We start from the raw sequence: 22,369 nt of genomic DNA, 5'->3' as shown, positions 1-22,369 counted from the left end.
TAAAAGTACTAAAAGAATCATTAATAGAACCCTTAAGGAACGGAAATCATTAAGAGGAATAAGAACCAGAGCGTTAATCATTATATTCGTCTTGATTCCCATCCCAAATGACCACATCTTGAGCTGTCAAGCAAACAGACACTGAGGGGCAATGTTGACTCGTTATGTACAACTGCACTCCAAAATGCCAAAGACAACCTGGCACCAATTAAACTCTGGCCCTAAAAAGACATTCCCCTACAGGCAAATAGGGTGAGCTAGACGTCAACCAAGCTTTTATCACAGAAGCAGCTCTGCACTGTGTCAAAGTGTCAAATATTCACAAAAACGCTGCATCAAAAGGCTGATTTGGTTTTTTAAATTATTGTTGTCTGTAACAGGTCAAACTTATTCAAATCACGTGAAGATTAAATCACTGCGGGCTCTTTAGAGTCAGTGTTTTTGGAAAGGGAGGAGTGGGAAAATGGCGGGATGGAGAGAAAACTTATAGCAAGTGAAAAGCAGTCACTCTCAAGAGAACTCTGGCCTTATTGGAACAATCCAGCACAAAAACAGTCATTTAACTTTTCTGTCAAGTGTCATAGTTATAATTCTGTTTCATGATTACTGTCAGCTCACTTTATAGACCAGAGCTTGTGCTAATGGAAAATTGAAGTGAATAGACTCTCCAAACACAATGTTTTGATATCTCAATTATATTTCTCATTATATTGCCTGTAGTGGTGGGTGATATACCAGTAGACACGATTAACCGATATAAAATTGTCAACCGGTAGAGATCCACTCACGTGATGTTGCTGTGCTGTATAGTCACCCAAGCTTATCATTTGCATAGGTTTTTTAAGTATTGCCATTTAAAAACAAGTGATTTTAAACCATTGAAACGCAATAAGCAACGAAAGAGAACTCATTCCGCTATATGAGCGCAAGTACTGAACTGATTTCTTTATGCCGCCTAATTGAGCTACAATGTTATGTGTCAAAATGCCCATCTTTGCAAGTATCCTCGTAAACACAGTGATTTATATCTTAATTGAATGTAAACAGTACAGAACATAAAGAAAATGCATGAGTAACAGTATATTGGATTTGTGCATATGGTCTTAAAGTGACAGCAGCCTAATAAACCTGCTGTTTTCTGTGTCATTAAAGGGCATATTGCAGGTTAGAGGACCCAACGAGTCAATGTATAGAAAAACAATGTAGTAATTAGATTTTCGTTAAAATATACTTATAAATACGTTACATTGGCTTCTGGAGTCGTTTTTGTGAGAGAATTTTACTTCCGCATCTGAAAATGGGCGTGACGGGCGTGACGTAACGGGCGGGAGAGCGGTCGATTCAAACCATTCAAACAACAGGAAAACAATGGATCGCAATGACATTTCGGACTTACTCGTATGACAGACCACGGACGACAGCCTTACAATTATGAGCCAGAGCCTGCTATGCTGCCGAGAGAGCAGGGACAGGCCAGGATTAATGTTAGACAGAACAACGGTCAGAGGAGACACACATTATTGCAAAAGTATTATTATAAAAAAACTTGTGTGGAGTGAGTGTGCGCAGCCGCAGTTTATTGCATCACTTAATCGTGCATATTTTTGATTAGCCTAGCTGTCAGATACTGAGTGAACGTTAAAAGAACAGGCCTATTCAATTTTCCCTGGATGTTTTTTTAACGAAGAAATTAAATAATAGCAATCAGGACAGGAGAATTGAAGCAGCAATAAAAAATGAGGACTAGTGCTGTTGGCAAAACATTATACCACTGCAATAAAAACTGTACTGCAACAAAAAGGTAAGGCATATGTGTTTTTATATTTAATGCTGTTCACTGTGAGTTTTAATTAATAGTGTAATAGTTAATAGTGCATCGTTCATTCTGTTTGGTAAAATGTGAGGTGTATATCGATTATTACCATCGTATATCAGTTAATAGCAAAGCTATTATTGGTCATCTAGGAGTATTGGAATTTACCAATAACAGAATAAACTATATTGATCAGGCGCGTATGTCATGCTCATTAATATCTGTCCAGACTAACGTTAGGCCTACGTGATATAACTTAGCGGTTTCTCATCGAGAGACAGATAGATATTTTTATTCCTGATATACACGTTTTTGTTCCTCAGATCTGGTGTACACTACACACGATCGCGTTTTTCGAAGCCGATGCGGAAGAGAAATCCTGTCTCTACAGCTGCACAAACCGCACACAGGCACGATAGGCAGCACCGTCCCTTTTCTTGTTAGGAAACCTGACTCGATGTCCTGACAGGCCGGAGTTTTTGCAACCTCCACAAACACAATAATTTACCATGATGACGATGATAAATTAAAATACAAAAACTACCGAAAACACTGATTCACGACCGCTCTTACTGACTTTTTTTTTAAATTCGATGCCACAAGAACATGTACATATTCACAATATCACATTAACATTAGCTGCCAGGAAATAAAAAATACAAAAAAAGTTTTGAATAAAATCCAGTGCTTTCAAAGCATTACATGTTTTCATTGCTTTTTGTTTTTGTTTGTTCCAAAAGATGTACATATACAGTGCCTTGCGAAAGTATTCGGCCCCCTTGAACTTTTCGACCTTTTGCCACATTTCAGGCTTCAAACATAAAGATATAAAACTGTAATTTTTTGTGAAGAATCAACAACAAGTGGGACACAATCATGAAGTGGAACGAAATTTATTGGATATTTCAAACTTTTTTAACAAATAAAAAACTGAAAAATTGGGCGTGCAAAATTATTCGGCCCCCTTAAGTTAATACTTTGTAGCGCCACCTTTTGCTGCGATTACAGCTGTAAGTCGCTTGGGGTATGTCTCTATCAGTTTTGCACATCGAGAGACTGAAATTTTGGCCCATTCCTCCTTGCAAAACAGCTCGAGCTCAGTGAGGTTGGATGGAGAGCGTTTGTGAACAGCAGTTTTCAGTTCTTTCCACAGATTCTCGATTGGATTCAGGTCTGGACTTTGACTTGGCCATTCTAACACCTGGATATGTTTATTTGTGAACCATTCCATTGTAGATTTTGCTTTATGTTTTGGATCATTGTCTTGTTGGAAGACAAATCTCCGTCCCAGTCTCAGGTCTTTTGCAGACTCCATCAGGTTTTCTTCCAGAATGGTCCTGTATTTGGCTCCATCCATCTTCCCATCAATTTTAACCATCTTCCCTGTCCCTGCTGAAGAAAAGCAGGCCCAAACCATGATGCTGCCACCACCATGTTTGACAGTGGGGATGGTGTGTTCAGGGTGATGAGCTGTGTTGTTTTTACGCCAAACATAACGTTTTGCATTGTTGCCAAAAAGTTCGATTTTGCTTTCATCTGACCAGAGCACCTTCTTCCATATGTTTGGTGTGTCTCCCAGGTGGCTTGTGGCAAACTTTAAACGACACTTTTTATGGATATCTTTAAGAAATGGCTTTCTTCTTGCCACTCTTCCATAAAGGCCAGATTTGTGCAGTATACGACTGATTGTTGTCCTATGGACAGAGTCTCCCACCTCAGCTGTAGATCTCTGCAGTTCATCCAGAGTGATCATGGGCCTCTTGGTTGCATCTCTGATCAGTCTTCTCCTTGTATGAGCTGAAAGTTTAGAGGGACGGCCGGGTCTTGGTAGATTTGCAGTGGTCTGATACTCCTTCCATTTCAATATTATCGCTTGCACAGTGCTCCTTGGGATGTTTAAAGCTTGGGAAATCTTTCTGTATCCAAATCCGGCTTTAAACTTCTCCACAACAGTATCTCGGACCTGCCTGGTGTGTTCCTTGTTCTTCATGATGCTCTCTGTGCTTTAAACGGACCTCTGGGACTATCACAGAGAAGGTGCATTTATACGGAGACTTGATTACACACAGGTGGATTCTATTTATCATCATTAGTCATTTAGGTCAACATTGGATCATTCAGAGATCCTCACTGAACTTCTGGAGAGAGTTTGCTGCACTGAAAGTAAAGGGGCTGAATAATTTTGCTTGCCCAATTTTTCAGTTTTTTATTTGTTAAAAAAGTTTGAAATATCCAATAAATTTCGTTTCACTTCATGATTTTGTCCCACCTGTTGTTGATTCTTCACAAAAAATTACAGTTTTATATCTTTATGTTTGAAGCCTGAAATGTGGCAAAAGATTGAAAAGTTCAAGGGGGCCGAATACTTTCGCAAGGCACTGTAATGTGAAGTCATTTATAAAACGTGAAAAAAGCCCAATTCTTTTTATGTATAATGGTATTTTCCTAATAAAACAAATAACTGTATAATATGTTGTTCTTTACATTCCAAATTGTCATTCTGAGTATAAAAAAGCAAATTTACCCGCTTGTACTGAATACAAACCTATCTGCGCTGCTGAGGCTCCCTCCCTCTGGTGACGTAAAATGACGCGATGTTGAAAAAAAAAACGGTTTTTACGAGCAGTCAAAGAAACGCTCACTTTATCTACTAAATTTGTGCCCTTATGTCGTTTTAAAACATTTTAAATCCTGCATTACCTTTTCATATGGTATTTTCATACAAGGTTATATATTAATTTAGATTTTTTTTTAACCTGCAATATGCTCTTTAATGTTAATCAAACAACAAAAGAGAAAATCTCTCAATGCTCTTGACTGAATCACTTTTTTCTCTCACTTTAATAGGAATCCATGTATATTTAATTTAGACAGTGAAGATATCCAGTGTTTTTTATATATTTGATTACTTTACAATTTATGTAGACTAGTATTTCTTATTTCAAGTGCTTGAAGTTTTCAGGTCTATTTCTTTATTCTATTGCAGTTTTTTTTTTTTTTTTTTTTGTAGGCTAGTATTCGTTTTTTGGATATTGGTGACAAAAATTATGAAATTTCAATGGTATCAAAAATGTTATGATATAAAAACCTAAAAGCAAAAATAATATTTTGTGATATCGTTCTCATGAAATAAAATTACTCATATCGTGATATAAGATTTTGGTCATATCACCCACCCCTAATTGCATGAGCAAAGCCCAAGGTCTACAAATTAGCTGGCAACTTGAAACTATGTAGACTATATAATTAAAAATACTTCTCACAATTACCTTTCAAAACCGAACACATTGAGTTTTTACAAAACATTTTTCTGGACAGAAGATGTACAGAACAGTTGATATTCTTGTTAATAATGGCCACAAAAATGTAAGAGAAATCATTTTGAGTGAAAGTGAGGTCATCCATTCCTAGGCTTGAAAAGAAATCAATCCTAAAATTGATTAAATGTTGCATCTGGAGACTCTTTGAGCCTTTGAGCCAGGCTAATCAGAAACTCAGCACCGCTAGGACGTGTGAATGCTTGATGAAACCGCTACGCGGGAAACTGCAGGGATATGCGAAGCCTTCTCGTCTTGATCTTCCGCTGAAATTTGGAAAACAGAATCAGGCCACCGCACTGTCAACACTTCCTGCTGCTTGTTGCGTGTCAATCAATGATGGGTGCAAGGGCGGCTTTTAGAGGGTCCCAAGGGTGACTGCTTAGAGCACGCTCGGTTTAACATGCCAACAGCCGGGTGGGAGTAAACAAAGAGGGATATAAACTGGGGTATTGACTTCATGATCAATTCTATTGATCAGCGAGCTCCCTCTCCTTCAGCAGGCACGATGAGCCCTCACAAAGTCTCCATCTCGCCCTCTGCTGACTCCAGAGCACAGGCAGACTGGAAACCTGCCCAGATCTGCAGCCGAGACACCTTCCTCTAGGAGGAGACAGAGAGGAGAATCAACCACCATCTACCAGGGAGTCATCTGTCAAAAGTGAGATTCATCTGGTCTACTTGAAACCCACAAATGACATTATGAAAATACTAAATAAAACAAGCAAGGTCTCTGAGTCATGGCTGGGAACAAATGTAAAAGTTCCTAATTAGTCACTAAAAAACCAACTGATCAACCAAATCAGAATATTGGGGGGTTAAGTGTCCCCCTTAGTGTTGCAAATGGCCTTGAACATATAAAAGCCAGGTTCAAGTCTGGCTTAATATGTCACATAGCAATCCCTGGAGTCTGTCCATCCTCTCTAATAAAAGTGCAAAAGGCCATAAAAAAATCAAAAACAACCCTGGTATGTTTGAGCGTGGCAAATACACTCTAATCACGAAATATATTCTTAGTCACTGACAGCATTCTGTGAAAAACGGATGGCGTGAAAAAAAAGAGAGCTTAATTGAATCCCTTTCTGCCAGCTCCGAGTGTATCAAGCAAGTAGAAATCATCTTCAGCTTTGTGACAGCCGCTGCCACTGATCCAATGGGACAAGCCAGGAGGGGCGGTTTGGGTCATCGTTCTGTCAAATAAGATTCACGTATCCACAACGCGGACTGGCACACCAAATGACCTCCCTGTTTACGAGACTGCTGGTGATAACACGCATCATCTCATTAGTCACATACCACCCCTGATCTGCCATGGCACCTCCACTTACAAATGGCAGCTAAGCGCTAAATTTATCCTCGTTACGCTTGCGCTCCAATCACAAAAGGGCTGCTGTCTTTTGGGCTGAAGATTACAATTTGCTATGGACGGACACGTCGGTATCATTGCTGGTGTGCCGGGCTTCAGGTGGAAATAGAGATAAATGCACGGTGCAAGTGGAAGCTACTCACATCCAACGTGCATCTCCACCAGCAAGATTCGCAGACCGAGTGGATGTGACAGGCCTGTCTCATTTACAAACACCACCGAGGGCTGGGTTTCATGCAAAGCAGAGCCCACCAGCAGAGATCCCTCTAAGATGAAGTTTACCTCACTAAGGTGGAGAATAGCTCTGGGTTACAAGCTCAGATGCAGCTGAAATCTCAGGTACCTTTGAAAGTGAGAGAGCACCACCCGTTATCTCATGACGGCACAGGATCTTCTCGTAATCCTGCCTCCCAGTTGCGAGGAAATTTCTCAAAACAAATCTGCGAGGCACCCGGCTGATAATGCGAACCTAATCGGGAGGAAAAAAATATAATCCGCTGGCACCCTTAACTAGTATTTCATATCCTCGTCATCTCTCTTTCAGCTTCCTTTTTTCTCTTTGCCGCTTCCACTTGTGCTAATTCGTATTGGATTTTCATTCGTTCACCTTTCTGCGAGCATCAATTTCAGATGGCATGAAAAAGTAATATTCCAGCAATAAAGCTTGATTTACACCCTTTGCCTGGCTCCCCCTCTTGCTTTTTATATTTGATCATTTAGTGGGGATCGTATAACTGTATATCAGACGCAAATGAAATCAGGTCCCGTGCACATTAAGGCCATGTAGAGTTGCAGCTAACATCCCCAGCGATCCAGCCGCCCGGCTCCCCGGCAAGCCAAGGGCAGAGTCCCATTCATTTTCAGGCCCATTTCCTCCTATGATTAGGCGATCAATCAATCCGAGCCTTCAATCTCATCAGGCAGACGGGATTATCTGCCCATCTCCCCCTCCGTTACTCGCTCTCTCCCTCTCTTGAGCTCTCTCTCACAGAGCGGCACATTAACATCAGATCAAGTATCAGCGAGCGCATGCGGTCTGTAACGTCAAACAGACCACAGACAGACATCTCTTCATCTTTCCCTTCTCCTAATACCCCCACAGCTCCCATAGTGCACTGCATGCAAGCACGAACGGAGAGACGTTTGTGGAGACTGACAAAGAGGCACGTCTTTAAAAGCGCTTGTCAAGGTATTAAGCCATAGGCCTACTTCAGGGAGCACCCTTTCAAAATAGATGAATTGCTTCTTAGACCATCACAACACCACTTGTATGTCTCAAAGACAAAGCCCGACCTGTCTCTGTAAATTGTGGCTATAGGCTCATTTGTCCGTGCGGGGTTCCTACACGTCTACTAAATCATACCTGTCCTTTGACGTATCAGAGATTCCATACACTTGCCCGCCCGTGTCTTCCCGCAATACACCGGGGAGGACAAACACTATTTATCGGACAAGTCTATATAAAGCTTTCTCAGTGTCAGAGAAGGTAAGAGAATATGCCCTATAAAAGCCCAGCCACTCAGACCCTGTTTTTACAATGATCCGCACTCACTCTTGTTTACACAAGCGTAATAGCAAGTAAACTGCTACTTGTAAACAGCAGAATGCCATTTAATGTGACTGGCTGGGTCATGGTGGTTTCTCTTTACAACAGGACCGATGCCACAGAGGTTTGGGAAGGGCAGACGTAGAGTTCAGAGAAAATGTGAGTTTATTCGGTCCACGTTGAACTTCAGATGTACAGAGAAAATGGATCACAAATTATCCTCTTTATGCCATAGACTTTTGTGTACAGTGAAACTACAGACTATCTGTCAAAACAACATTTCACACATATTATAAACCCCAAACCTGGTACAGTATGAGAAAGATTACAGAAACCGTGGCCCTCTAAAGATCAATATTCAGCAGTTGTCTAAATGGCAGTGTATTTGACTTGAAATATTAGAATCAAAATATTATAGTAAAAGTGGCATCTGCAAACATGTGAAAGATTTTGTCAAGTTTACATGGGTGTCCTAGTTGAGTAACCACAGATGTGATTCATTAACTATGAACATGCTCAAATATTTGACAACCAGAAACTAATTTTAAACAGCACTGTTCTTCATAGTTTAAAACAAACACAATATTTGAGAAAGGTTTTGTACAATAGCTATTTGTAATATGAAGAATAAAGTGTGAGCACTTGCATTCAATTCATGTCTACTCCTGAAGTACCAAAAAGTTATATTCTATTTAAAAGTTGAATTACCGGTAAGCATTGTAAAAAATAAATAAATAAATAAATCAGCTTGCAATATATGTAGATGGGTCAAAGTACCCAATACGATGTATTTTTTTGTTTTTGGAACGCAAGACTTTTATGATATTCATCTTATGGAGGCTTGAAAGAACTTGTCCCCATTATTTGTAGTAATTGCATTGAAAATGGTCACTACACAGTAGATGTGTTTGACAAAAGCAAATGTTGAGCACAGAAAAAAAATGATTAATGACAGAATTTTCCTTTTTGGGTGAACAATATCTTTGATCCCAATTAGTAGTTATTTAGGCAACTAGCCTAACCATCTAGTTGATGTTGAAAAATGAAAATAATACAACATTTTTCACATCATATTGCAGTAATAGCTTCATTTGACTATCATGGGATTGGATAATCAAAATACAACATACAATGGATTTCTAATGTAAATTCTAATAATTTAAATTTATTACAATATCAAGGGAAATACTCAACAATTAGAATGTCAAAAATCATGCACCTCTTTCATTCTTGTTAAAAATATTCTCTGACACTTCCAAGAATACAGCTAAAATCTACATTCTTAAAATAAAGTCTTGCTCAAACCTCCAGCGCTCCTTAAAGCATGGAGATGGCATTTATTATTTCCTGAAGCTGGAAGACACTTTGGGGCCCTTTACTCTCTGAAATTTTCATCATCTTTCATCAAAACTAGGTGCGCATTATCCTCTCCCACAATCCTTAGCAGCAGCCCTGAACCTGTGACATGACACCACCCGCATTCATCAGTCATCAGCGGCCAGAATCATCTAAAAAAAACAGCTCCTCTTTTAATGCTGAGAAGGAACCCAATGAATTAGTAATACATTTACATGAGCTGAGAGCAAGTGCGGGTAAAGAAATTACTCTCTTCATGTCGTTGCAAGTACTCTTTTCCTCTCTGACTGGTATGTGCCGATGAAAAAGGGCATCTGAAAGATATTCAATGCAAGGCCACTTAATGGAAAAGTGAGAAAATATAACCCAAAAAGCTTTTTGATGTAAAGAAACTTAATTCTATTAAAAATACAGATCAAACTGTCAGGCTTTCATTATGGTACAATACCTTTTAGCAGTTGTGCACTGTCGTAATAAAGTTTCAAAGTACCTCAAAATATCAGATTTCCTGCCGTTCATATCAGACTCAGTCTTCAGACATGAACAGCACAAGGACTTACTGTAAAGCCATTTTGATACAGTGGCCTTAAAAGTAATTTAGACAATGTAACGTTTTGCATGGCCCTATCTCCTATCTAGCGAAAAAAGAAAAGAAAAGAAAGAAAGACCATATAGGTCAGAGATGTGGCCTGGTGGGTAGTGGAGCACTTGTGTGAGGAGTTAAAACATACCGGCAAGCAGCAACTCTTTTTAAACGAGTACAAAGACATTTTTATTGTAACTTTTGGAGCGAAAAAGCGCAGAAACTGGACAAGGATTAATCTTTCTAGTACGCATGTGTTCCCGAGCACCTGTGTTCGCTCACGCTTTCAAATGCTGAGTATAAATAGGCACTATAAAAAGTATTAAAAAGGTACAATGGAGTATAAAATATAGAAAAAGATTATAAAAAGGTCTCAAATCAGCCAGGAAGCAACAGCCAGACCTGAAAAATACTTGTGAAAACAGTGCAAACTTTTCACTAGGAATAAGGACTTCTTTTCATCAGTTCTTGTTAAGTTTATTTGCATGCATTTTGGATTTTTTTAGTATGAATGCATTTTTTCATGCTTATAGGAGTAATTAAAGTTACAAAAGTTATTCAGTCAAGAGCAGAGAGTGATTTTCTTCTACTTTTGTTCTTTTATTAACATAACAGACGGCAGCAGGTTTATTAGGCTGCTGTCACTTTAGAGTTTATGCACAGATCCAAAAGACTGTGTTACACAAACATGCGTTTTCTCTCAACTTTACGTTCCAAAACTGACTGTTTAACCGAATACTCGCCAGAAAGGCCATTTTGGCATAATTTTGTGTGTATCTGACCGTTTAAGTGCAGTAAGCCACTCGTTTTGGTACTTGCGACTCACAAGCTGTTTAAAAGACGGCATGGAGGATAAATCTTACGGATTTATGAATGAGCCGCTCGGTTTAAAATTTTCCCAGTCTACTGACATTTGTTAAACATTACAATGCAATGAGTAAATCCACTTCACCGGCTAATTACTCTTTGACAGCAAAGCCATAGAAATATATAAACAGAAGTTCAAAGACAATATTCTAAAGATGGCTGCGCGTTTGTTTCTCTGGCACATAGGCATAAGGTCTATACGAGATAAAAAGATAAATTATTGCGACCCGTCGCCCATTATCATTTACGAATCACTACAACACCCTACATCAAGCGGACTGTGCCAAAATCGGGCTGTTATCGTGTAGTCTGAAACTGGTATAATGTTCCCATCCCCATCTTTGAGCCCCTTGAATCACACTTTGTCAGTCATTAAAACTGAGTACTTAACAACAGCAATTTCAAAGGGCCTATTTTTGCAAATCTTGCCTTAACAGTTGCGGTACATAAAATACGCCGGGAGCAGATAGTCTCCTTCAAAAGTACATGCATTATAGAATACCATTCGTCTGGTCTGGATTATCCATTGTCTCCTTAATGGGGCTGGTCATCTGCGCAGACAAATTCAACATGAAGGTCAGAAGTACAAAGCTCTGTGGCACACAAACTAAAAATTCCCTCGAGCAGCAGTAAAGAAAAGAAAGTGAACCACAGCCTCAGTTGACAGCTAAAGCTGCTCAGATCTCCAATAGGCCCCCTCATTGTCCTAAAAGCCAGTCGCCCCCGCAATAAACGGTTTTAATAACATATCACAATCCCCAAGAGTACTTTGCCTTTGTTTTCCACATGTAACCAGTTCTAATTAGGCAATGTGCTGCAAAACTTACTGAGGTCTGGCTGCCTCTGATCACAATAGCTAGTTGTATCTTCTGCCACAGCTGTAATTAATGAGAAAACCAGGCGACTCTTTCATGAAAAAAGGAAGATTTAGAGAAAAAAAGGACATCATAGAGAGAATATATGGCTTAAAGTCTGCCGGATAGACCTTGCCGTTCTCATCATCTGTGACAAAAAGCCTGATCTCTGTCTGTGCTGATGCAACCTGGTTCGTATTAGTAAAGAAATGCACCAAAAACCAAAATCATTGCAGAGAAAACAAATGGCACGGAGAACATCTACACCAGATGAACCATGACTGATCATCAAAATACAGTGTAACACTCATATCTCTGTGGAATCAGACAGGATGTGCTTCATTTATATGGGACGGCGGGGAGAAAACTAAGCATGTAACATAAAATGGCCTAGGTTTGTCACATTTCAAATAAATAAATCAATGCAACCTGTTTGTCAGATTTATCGAGTGGTTTAAATGTATTTTTTGGTATTTATTGCTATTAAATATAAAAGACATTAGATATAAATCTCAATTATAAAAACACCCTTTATTTTACATTTACAATCCCATGTTTATTCTGTTACATTTCACAACAAGGTTCTAGCTGTTAAACTTTGTTCATTTTAATTATACTCTTTTTTTATTGCTGATGTTAGGTTAGTGAATTCATGTTAGCTATTATGCTAACTTATTTTGACATATAGGCCTAGGCATAAACAGCCTTATTGTTATTTTCTATTCGCCTCATGTTCATTTCTGGACTAGAAAGTTAAGGTAGACGCCATCCGGCAAACCAACATGATTGAGAGGGAAATTCATTCAATATTAGATATCAATAACATTTATCTGCTTAATAAGGTAATGAGAAGATTGTAAATCTGACACCAATTGCATTAACAAACTGCAGCAATCTGATTAGCAGTAATTCAGTATTATAAAAGAAAATCTACAGCTAATGGAAACATCCCGGCAGTCTCAGTAATAAAATAAACTCTCTGTGAGCTATGCTTCACTTGCAGCTCTTCTTGAATGTGATAATTGCAATTACACCACACATTGAATAAACAAGCAATTAACACTGCTTCTTTAAAAACTTTACAAATTATTCTTATTATACTAGGGAAAACATGTTTTAAGCCTTTTAAAGGTGTTGTAAATTATTCTCAATAAACTTTGGCTTAAAAACAAACGTGTGTCTAGTAAGCACAAGTATTGCAAGTCTAGTATAGTATAGTAAGTATAGTATAGTATAGTATAGTAAGTCTAGTATAGCATGTTAGAATATTAGACAGACTTTGATTATGTTTATAAAGACGAGGTTTGCTACAGATTCTAACCAAACCATCGTATGTTTCATGTCGAGTGGTTATGAGACGGAATAAACAAATGATTTCATAAAGTTAATTCATCTACCTGTTGCACAGTTACACATGCAGTGCTTCATTTCACCCGTGTCTCGTGATTTGATGACTGTTTCACGCTGATTTCATCTTCTTAATGCTGTAGACGTTTGACTTCCAGTATATTCAGTTACTACAGTCAATAAAGACCGAAATCTCTGCGCTGTTAACGTTGTTCATCATTTCTAAACGCCCGCTCCGCCGCCCCTCTCTCCCGCCCGTACACATCCTTCTCACAGACTGACAAACAGCGCAGCGAGCCAATGATCATTCAGAACACGCCTGCCAAAGGTTTGACTACCAATCGCAGTAGGAGCTGCGGCCAGGTAGGCGGAACTTTACCAGAGAACGGTGCTGGTCTCCATGGGAACATGCCAAACATGAAGCGTACGCGGCTGATGAAAATGTCGTTTGAGGATTTTCATCTCTAGAGAGTAGCGTCTTGGTAACCTGTAGACGCTCTTTATAAACATGAGATTTTGTGTAGGTTTATTTCATTCAGTAGCTAATATAACAAAAGGTGTACTGTAGCTAGCACATGGAGATACATGTAAAAAAAAAAAAAAAAAAAAAAAATCTCCTTGTAATGACAAATACAAAGTCAAGCGAATGCAATATTATAGTTGCGGTAAATAGAGTTAAGCTTAATGTTGTTATCAATAGTGAAAACAACCAATTTGTCCTGATTAAACATGAAATCATAACTCAAATAGCCTTAAGCCAGATGAGATAGCACAAGTCTATTTGATGTGATATTTACATCTTGAAGACGTATTTTTAAGAGTGTTTGCTCATCTGCAATACGTCTATAGGACGTTTCCTGTCAGATGTCAAATAGACGTTTAGAAGATGTCAGTTTAACATGCATTCTAAATCATTACATCTTAAAGACATCTTCTAAACGTCTATTTGACATCTGACAGGAAACGTCCTAGACGTATTGCAGATGAGCAAACACTCTTAAAAATACGTCTTCCAGATGTAAATATCACATCAAATAGAAGTGTGCTATCTGGGTAGGGTCCTTTAAAAAGGCTGAGTGGTTATTTTTAAGATTTTAAAGTGTTGTCAGCTGAAATAGCTGAAAATGACCAAGAACAAAACCGAGGTTGTGATATAGACTAACGATAAGCTCTTTTTAAATAAAGGTAAGGTAGCAAGTTTGAAAACATGAGATCCCACCCTCCCTTCAGAGCGTCTCCAAAGCCATGCCTCCATCAAAACACATCAACGCGCACAGCAGAGTCTGCAAAGTGTTACAAGATGAAGAACAGCGTTAAATTACCTCATGTCTCAAAGCATATAACATTACAATAATAATGAATTTAAACAACTTACAGAGCTCTTACTTGTACCACCTGACTACTGCAGATTCATTCCGGTGTTGATAGTGTTAACTGTTAACATAGAAATGCATAAATCCGAGTCTGAGGACGTGAACAGCTCCGGGTAGAACGTAACGTGTTGCCATCTCTTAATTTATGTTATGGCATGGCGTGAAGCTCAACAGTATAAGCTCATTGTTGTGGTCCAGAAGATACTGTAAAGGGCGGCTGCTGTTTGTTTGTGGCGCTCGGTGACTGTCTACAACTCTGCATAGACTTACGGAACACGGATGACGTGTAATGTATGCGTCAGCAGGGTGAGCGGCCGGAGCGGCACCACAGAGGGCGGTGGGCCTGGCCCACCCAATCAGAAGCGTGTCCCACCCTGGCCCCGCGCCAAATAACTACCGATTGCAAAATTGTTGGGATGTTGCAGATTTTGAGGGAGATCATGGTTTTTAGTAGCCTGGGAAAACCCAGACAACTTCCGGCAAATTTAGATTTGCTCTGAAAGTTAGTCTGGCAAAGAGCTAATTCAAGCCCATTTCCAATCCGTCGAAATCGCGGCACCAGTCAGAAACGTTGGGGCGGGCTTTACACGATGACCACAGCGCTGGGATTTTGAAGCAGATTTTGTAGCCTACATTACAAAGATGGATGCCGCCGTCAAACATCACTCGTTCGAATCAGCTATCGCGTCTGTTTTAAGCGATTTGAACGTTTCCTTTTAGTTAAAACCCGAGCAAAGAACAACACTCGGAGATATTTCTCCGCCACTCTGCATACGTCATCTCCTTCATCGCTCTGATTGGGTTTAGGTCTATCCGCGACGTCCGTTGGTGACGCCCCTCTGGAAATGATTTGTCTATGACGCTTTGCCAGACTATAACTCAGTTACAACTGAGAATGGTCTGGTTTTAACCAGGCTAGGTTTTTAGCTGCTTGATATCAAAATTTCGCTTGTTATTTAGAGACTAGAAAGCAGTATTAGAACATGACCGCGGTCTTCATAAACATATACAAAATGATTTTAAGCTGTTCACGCGCAAGAAGACTCAAAAGAAACTCAATTCGGTACATGCTGTTTTCTGTGCGCATACACACAAAGCGCACACAGTCAGAGGGCTGCGTCAGCGAACTGAGATCTCTTTTGTGTCTTCTTAAACGGACGAATACATACAAAATTACGTTAAAATGCCCGTTTTGGTGAGTATCCTCATAACCACAGTCTTAACTGAGTTAAAAAAGTTTTAATGAATGTAAACAGTTGGGAGAAAATCTAATGTGTGTCAGATCCGTGCATTTGGTCTTAAAGTGACAGTAGCCTAAATCTCTGTTCAAATCTGTCTGCGACTGAATAACTTTTTTCAGCTTTAAAACGGATTAACATATATTTAATTAGTACATTATAGTATTTTGTACCTGTACTGTACAAAATCTGTTTATTTGATTTGTATCTTTGTTCTATTGTATTTATTTGTGCTATTGTTTCATTTGCTTGTACTTTGTTCATAAGTGTCTTTATTTAACATTATTTATTTTAAAAAACTATTTATTTATTTATTTTTGTGGTGTGGCCAGTGAAAATGTTGGCATGCAGGGCAAGTAACCAGTAAAGCGTTGAGCTTTGAGCCCTATGTGTTTACTTATAGAGTGCCTTTTTAGACCTGCTCCTTTTGTTATAAAATAAAGTTACAAAATCTTTTACAGGGAAAAAATAAAATAATGTTAAAACTCCAGCCCACCAGGAATGTCACGTGGCCCACCTTATATCTCAAAGCTGGAGCCGGGCCTGGCAGAGGTATGGAAATACATATGTTGACAGGCAGGTAGGACATTGTTGTATTCGGATCGATGAAAATTATTTTGGTCCTGAGACTTCCACAGAAGAATATGTACGTTTTAATATTTAGACCACTTCTATTATTGATTGCTATCAGGATATGAAGAGAGTTTCAACCAGTATAACAAAAAAATGTCCGCGTACCAACATCTTTGGGGACAGAGACATGTTTACTTACTGGTGTAGGATTTTTGTCCGTCTCTGGTAGCAATCATAATAATTAGTGTGTTCATTAATTATTATGGGTGCAACAGATCGCAGTTTATCCGTGATCCATTCACCGCTTGAACACTAGATTCCTCTTTCACGGCTACTTGCGCTTGAACGGACACATACACACACAATTATGTCAAAATACCCGTCTCGGCAAAGTATTCTCTCGGCTATGTCATAAGTGAACAGTTGAGAAAAAAACGGATGTGTGTCAGTATATTCGGTCCATGTATTCAGTCTTAAAGTGACAGCAGCCTGATTTTCCTGCTGTTGTCTGTCATTAAAGTTAATAAAATAAAAACAAAATCATCATCATTTACTATGTTCAAGAGAAAAGAAGATAGTGAGGAGAGCAGTCAGGAGGAAAGGGATGACGACAGCTTGTAGGAAAAGTGTGCCGCGTAAAGTGTGAGTAAGCAGCATCTCCAGGTGCTCCTGCTTAGTCAAAGCATGGGGGCATTTAAATAACTGTCTTTAAGCATTCATAGAGGTTTTAGCTCTTTTTAGTATTTTAGTATTAAGAACCAAGAGAACCAGACTACAAGTGAACACTTCCTTAAAGACCACAGCGATGAATTTGCAACCGCAAATGCTTTTGTTTGAGGTTCACTGAGAAAAGTACACAGTGAACGTGATGTATTAGGCTAGCTTTTCTCTATTGTCAGTTATAGGTTAGAGCTGAAGGTGAAATGAAGTCATCAGTTTAATCAGAAGATTACGTGCAAACAAAAGCATTCCTTAGGCTCTGCGAGATTTATCTGGGCAATGAAAGTACATGGCCACCGAAGCCTGTGACTCATGAGCACACTAAGACTTGGCAATGTCTTTGTTACAAACTGAGATTATTAAAAAGATGTCCCGCAGCAACTCATTATACCATCAGCTTAGGCCATTTTTCTCCTAACCCCTTAATTAAATTTGAATCTTATGAAAAATAAAGAAAAATCAACAGCTATCTAACTGCTGGCTAGTCTGAGATTGTGCCAGCAGGCAGGTGCCTTGTCCCTGCCGTTCAACTGTCCCTGCATGCTTGCAGCTCATTCTCATGCCCGTCGTCCGCCTTGGCCATCCAAATCTCCTACGTCTGTCCGTCCGTCCTCCAGTTTTTTCTTCCAGTCCGGTCAATTGTGTGTGGCTCATTCATTTCTGCAACATAGATGGATCTGGGAATTAAACGATTTAATGGAACTGTGCATTACTTCAAACCGACTACACCCATCCTTTAAAGTCTTTCAGGGCTGTTTTATTGATTTAAAAATTCCTCAGCTTAGTGCTCGAATCTGTCCCATTAACTCTGAATGCTGGTTAGCCGCATACCAACAGTTAATGTTCTCTTTTACAATCAAGACAATGCAATTTTCTATGACATTGTGGTGACAGAATAGCTGGAAAAAAAATGTCCATTTCTTGAGCGCTTTCATTCTCTTTGTGTTATATCTAATTCCACATACATGAAAGGACATGAAAGTGATTGACTGGTGAATAGCTTAGACAGACACCGAAAACACAATTATATTGTGTGTAAAACCGTGTCTGTCGTCACTAATTATCGGCTTTGTGAATGTCACTGTTTAGAGAAACAGCTCATCCACCGAGAACTGAGAAGTTAAGCAGGATTTTGTCAAGAGTGAATCTTTTTTATTATTATTATTTCATGTCCCACAACAAAAAGACAGTTCGTAAACACATTTTCTCAGCCTTCGTTTCGTAAAAACGTTCCGCTCTCATTTGTCTCATTGAAGGATTTCTGTAACTTATGAAAACATTCAGAACTTTGAAAGGTTTTAAGGTCAAGGTTCTGTCTAAATGTTGCTCCCCCTTTATTTGTCTTCAATTCCTTTGAAATGTGCTTAAAGAAAAAAATGTGAAATGAAAAAAGTTTGATATGTCTGTACTTACCTTTTCTTTTGAAACATTCAAAACTAGGGGGAAACACAAAAAGGGAAATGGGCTTGTAGTTTCCTAAAATGGATTAGAGCCTGGGCTCCATGTTTAAGAGGAAGACCAGCTGACATCGCAGTCCTGTTCTCTCAACATCGTGCTCTTAAACAAGCCACTTCAGTCGACCCTGGAAGACTGTCAGTTAGTCCACTGTAAGTGGCTCTGGATGAAAAGCAGCTTCTAAATGGAAAGTGAATGAGTACAATAAAAGCAACGGCTGCCTAAAATTATATGTGCATGCAACCTAAGTGAATACATAAATGAATGTTGCTTTAAAAAACGTTATTGCAAAGGCACATTGAATGTCATGTCTGAAAAGCTGATATAGATACCTGCTCATGTACTGTATTCTGAAGCTTTACAACATGTGTTGACAATTGGGAGATCATGACATGTTAACACTGCTGTCGTGCTGTGCAGAGGTAAAAGCACATTATCTAAACAGTTTGTCAAAATTGAGTTGTGTGTGAAATCAGGTCTCTTAGACTATGATCTGTTCTTAAAAAAAAAAATCAATCAAAATGAAATCATAAAAGATTCATTTTTCAGTTTTGCCACAGTTGCTGCGTTTTGCATTTTAGGGCAATACATTGTCAGGTTGGTGTTTGTGTTCAAGACTTTTATTTTGAAGATAGTCACGTTTCGCGGTATCTTGTCATGTGACTTCCTTGCCCCCATGTGTATCATGTTCACGATCGTCTTGAATGTTTACAGGTGTTTCTTGTTAGTCATTAGTCTAGTTCGTATATATGGCCCTCATGTTACCATTGTCTTTTGTCTAGCGTTGTTCATGTAACCACTGTTTGGTGAGTTTATGTTCATGTTTAATGTATGTGTCAAGTCTTTTGTTTATCATGGATTATTTTGTAAATAAAACTGCATTTGGGTTCACCAACCTCGCCTCCAGTGGATTTCATTACATGTCCCAATATTGTAATGTATGGAAATACATTATAGTTGCAAAGAAATCTGTTCATCAAACCATTTAAAAGAGCTCAAAGTTAAATAGTTAAAATAGGGGATGTGGAATGCCAATACTTAAACCAGGAATGAGTCACCTGTTAATAATAATATGTTTCCAGGCATGGTAAAGACAAATGCTTCGCAATCAACTGACTCTAAATGTATTATTTTAGAAATCATTTAAAAAAATGTCGGTAACACTTTACAATAAGCTTTCGTTTGTTAACATTAGTTAACTGATGGATTAACAATGGGCTATCTATTTTTCCAGCATTTATTAACCTTGGTTAATGTTATTAGAAATGTTTGCGTTGATGTTAGTTCACAGAGAACAAGTATTTGGAGGTCTCCTAAAATGCATTGAAGGTCATTTCTAAACCAAAATGGTCACATATGATCAGTATTTATGACAACAATATGACTTTTCTATTAAATAGTAGGAAAAAAATGAAATAAACACCATTTGACAGAACTGTATGTGTGGATGGAAATTGGGAGGCAGCAACTCTTGGCAGGTTCTTCTCTGATCTGAGAGAAGTCAGATGAAAATAAGCAGAGAGGGAGACAGGAGGAGGTGGGGGAAAGTGAATTATCAATCTGCTTTACATTTGAAGGTGATTAGAATTCTTCATTTCTTTTGTGTGGACCTGGGCAGAGAGAGGAGAAACGCTGTGGGGTGACGGGTTAATTGAAGAATAATACCCTTCAGAATGATGGATTTTGGTGACTTGAGATGTCAGAATCCATTATGGGGAATTTAAATTCGCAATTAAAGAAGGAGGTAGGGTGCAAGATTCTCTCGTTTTAATTTTCCCTCTCCAATCACCCCCACTTTATTAATAATGCTCTGCATTACATGTCCGGCCACCCTATTATGTCTACGTCTCCCCATGTTTGGAGGGAAAATAAGACTTGATTAATATTCTGATGCGTAAGTACAATATTTTCCGCAGAACAGGGACTGAGCAGCTTTAACTAACCCACAAGTCCAGCACAAAGACATTAATTTAGCTTCAGGTTATATTATGATTAGTCTGCTCTTATCTCTCCAGTCTGCAGTTTGAATTTTCTGTCGAGACAAATGTTAGACCAAAGGGCGCTTGATCTCTGACCCCAGTGGAATCTCTTTGGTGCTGAACGTGTGTGAGAGAGACTGTGGTCAGCAGGAGGGATTTTTGTGGTTGGGTGCATAGCACATGCCACGGCGGGTTGTAATACAAAGCAATCAGATGAGGTGACTTATGAGGAGTGTGTCTTTGTCAGAGTCTCACCTGTTTTCATTTCTCATCCTCTCCAGAATGTTGAGCTCTCAGTATGCTGGCGGGTGGCAACACTTGTGTCTATGAATTCCACATATAAAGAGACGCTCATTTGACCATTTGGAAGGGTCAAATCCTGAACAAGTTTATTTTTATTAGCTGTTATTTCACTCATGTCGGTGGTGTGCTGATGAACACAATAGCAATTGTTCACCTAAAAAACTCACGATGGGCCAAACCTGTATTATTATTATTATTTGTTCTTCCTCAATGGAACACAAAGGAGGTTTTAGATAAATGTTCAGGCTAATAGTGGTGGTTACTCCACCACTATTAGATTATGTAGGTTACTCCAATTACTCCACCACTACTGCTCAGCAATATTTATAGATCTTACCAAAGCGTTTGATTTGGTTGATCATTATATTCTCCTTGATAAATTATATAACATTGGTCTCTCTGAACAGTCAATTTTGTGGTTTAATTCATATCTTCTCTTTCAGTTCTTGATAATGGAAAAGGGTGTTCCACAAGGTTCTTGTTTAGGCCCTCTTTTATTTTCTATTTTTATTAATGACCTCCCACAAATATGCTCTGACAGTCAGATTCTCTTGTATGCTGATGATACAGTTATTTATTCTTCAAAACGTGATATTAATTCGATTCAATCCTCACTGCAACTTGATTTTAATACTCTTCAAAAGTGGTTCTCGGATAATGGACTTATATTGAATAAAAGTAAGTCATATATGTTATTTGCTACTAGGTCTGCCCGACATAACCAAGGTAATAGTCTAACAATTAAATTCTTAGATGGCACATTTATGGATAATGTTGAGGAATTGAAATATCTGGGCCTCTGGCTCGACTGCAGCCTCTCCTTCAGGCCTCATATTGACTCTATAGTGAAAAAAGTCAATTATAATTTAAGATTATTATATTGTTCAATTAATTGCTTCACACAATTGATTAGATTAAAAATTGTAACCCAACTTTTATTTCCTATTATTGATTATGCTGACTTTGTCTATATGAGTACAACAGAATTACACCTTAAATCCTTAAATGTTGTTTACAACAGTCTCTGTCGATTTGTGTTGTTTCTAACTCATAATTGTCATATGTACCAACAATTGAATCTCTTATCACCAAAGGCCAGACGACAGCTACAGTGGTTTCAGTTTATTTATAAATGTATCTTTTTTTAATTATCCTCTTTATTTGAAGCAACATTTAGTCCTATATAGGTCAACTTATGGCCTGAGACACCTTGATCATCTCTTTTTTGCTGTCCCAAATATATCTAAAGAAATCGGAAGACAATCAAAGTCAAAGCCCCTTCTGATTGGAACAGCTTACCTTGTTCCTTAAGGTCCATCTCTTCATTTTCACTCTTTAAGTCAGCCCTTTTAACTTACTTGCAATCCTGCACTGAAAACCCTAATAAGTTGATTGAACTCAATTGATTTGAGTAAACTCGTTCCCTCAATTTAATTGAGTAATGGGGTCTCCCAAAACATGTATATTTAAGTGTACTTAACTTGGTGCTTATGTAGACTGTAACACTGAAGCAGTGTTAAAGTTAATGAGATAATTAAGTGATTAATTGAGTGATGATTGAGCATTATTGAAGACACCTGATGTTAACAAGCAGAATCACTGAAGGACAAAACCATAATTTTTAAGTCACCGTTGTGGAGATCAGTGTTTGCTTTAGTTGGGCTCTTGACCCTTAACTC

The 22,369-nt window shown here is 38.6% G+C and overlaps 1 protein-coding gene across 1 annotated transcript in view; it reads right to left on the bottom strand.

The window, feature by feature from the left end:
- The window catches only part of LOC130100351 (polyamine-modulated factor 1-binding protein 1), a 239,432-nt gene extending 226,211 nt beyond the window's left edge, over positions 1–13,221 (bottom strand). Inside the window, exon 1 of the mRNA XM_056265779.1 lies at positions 13,100–13,221. The gene's annotated coding sequence lies outside the window, so the exon portion shown is untranslated. The remainder of the gene's footprint in view (positions 1–13,099) is intronic.
- Positions 13,222–22,369: the final 9,148 nt, after the last annotated feature.

Source organism: Rhinichthys klamathensis, unplaced genomic scaffold (assembly GCF_029890125.1).
Source record: "Rhinichthys klamathensis goyatoka isolate OS25496 unplaced genomic scaffold, OSU_Roscu_1.1 h1tg000240l_1, whole genome shotgun sequence".
Lineage (NCBI taxonomy): Eukaryota > Metazoa > Chordata > Actinopteri > Cypriniformes > Leuciscidae > Rhinichthys > Rhinichthys klamathensis.
This window is presented reverse-complemented; position numbering and strand designations above follow the sequence as displayed.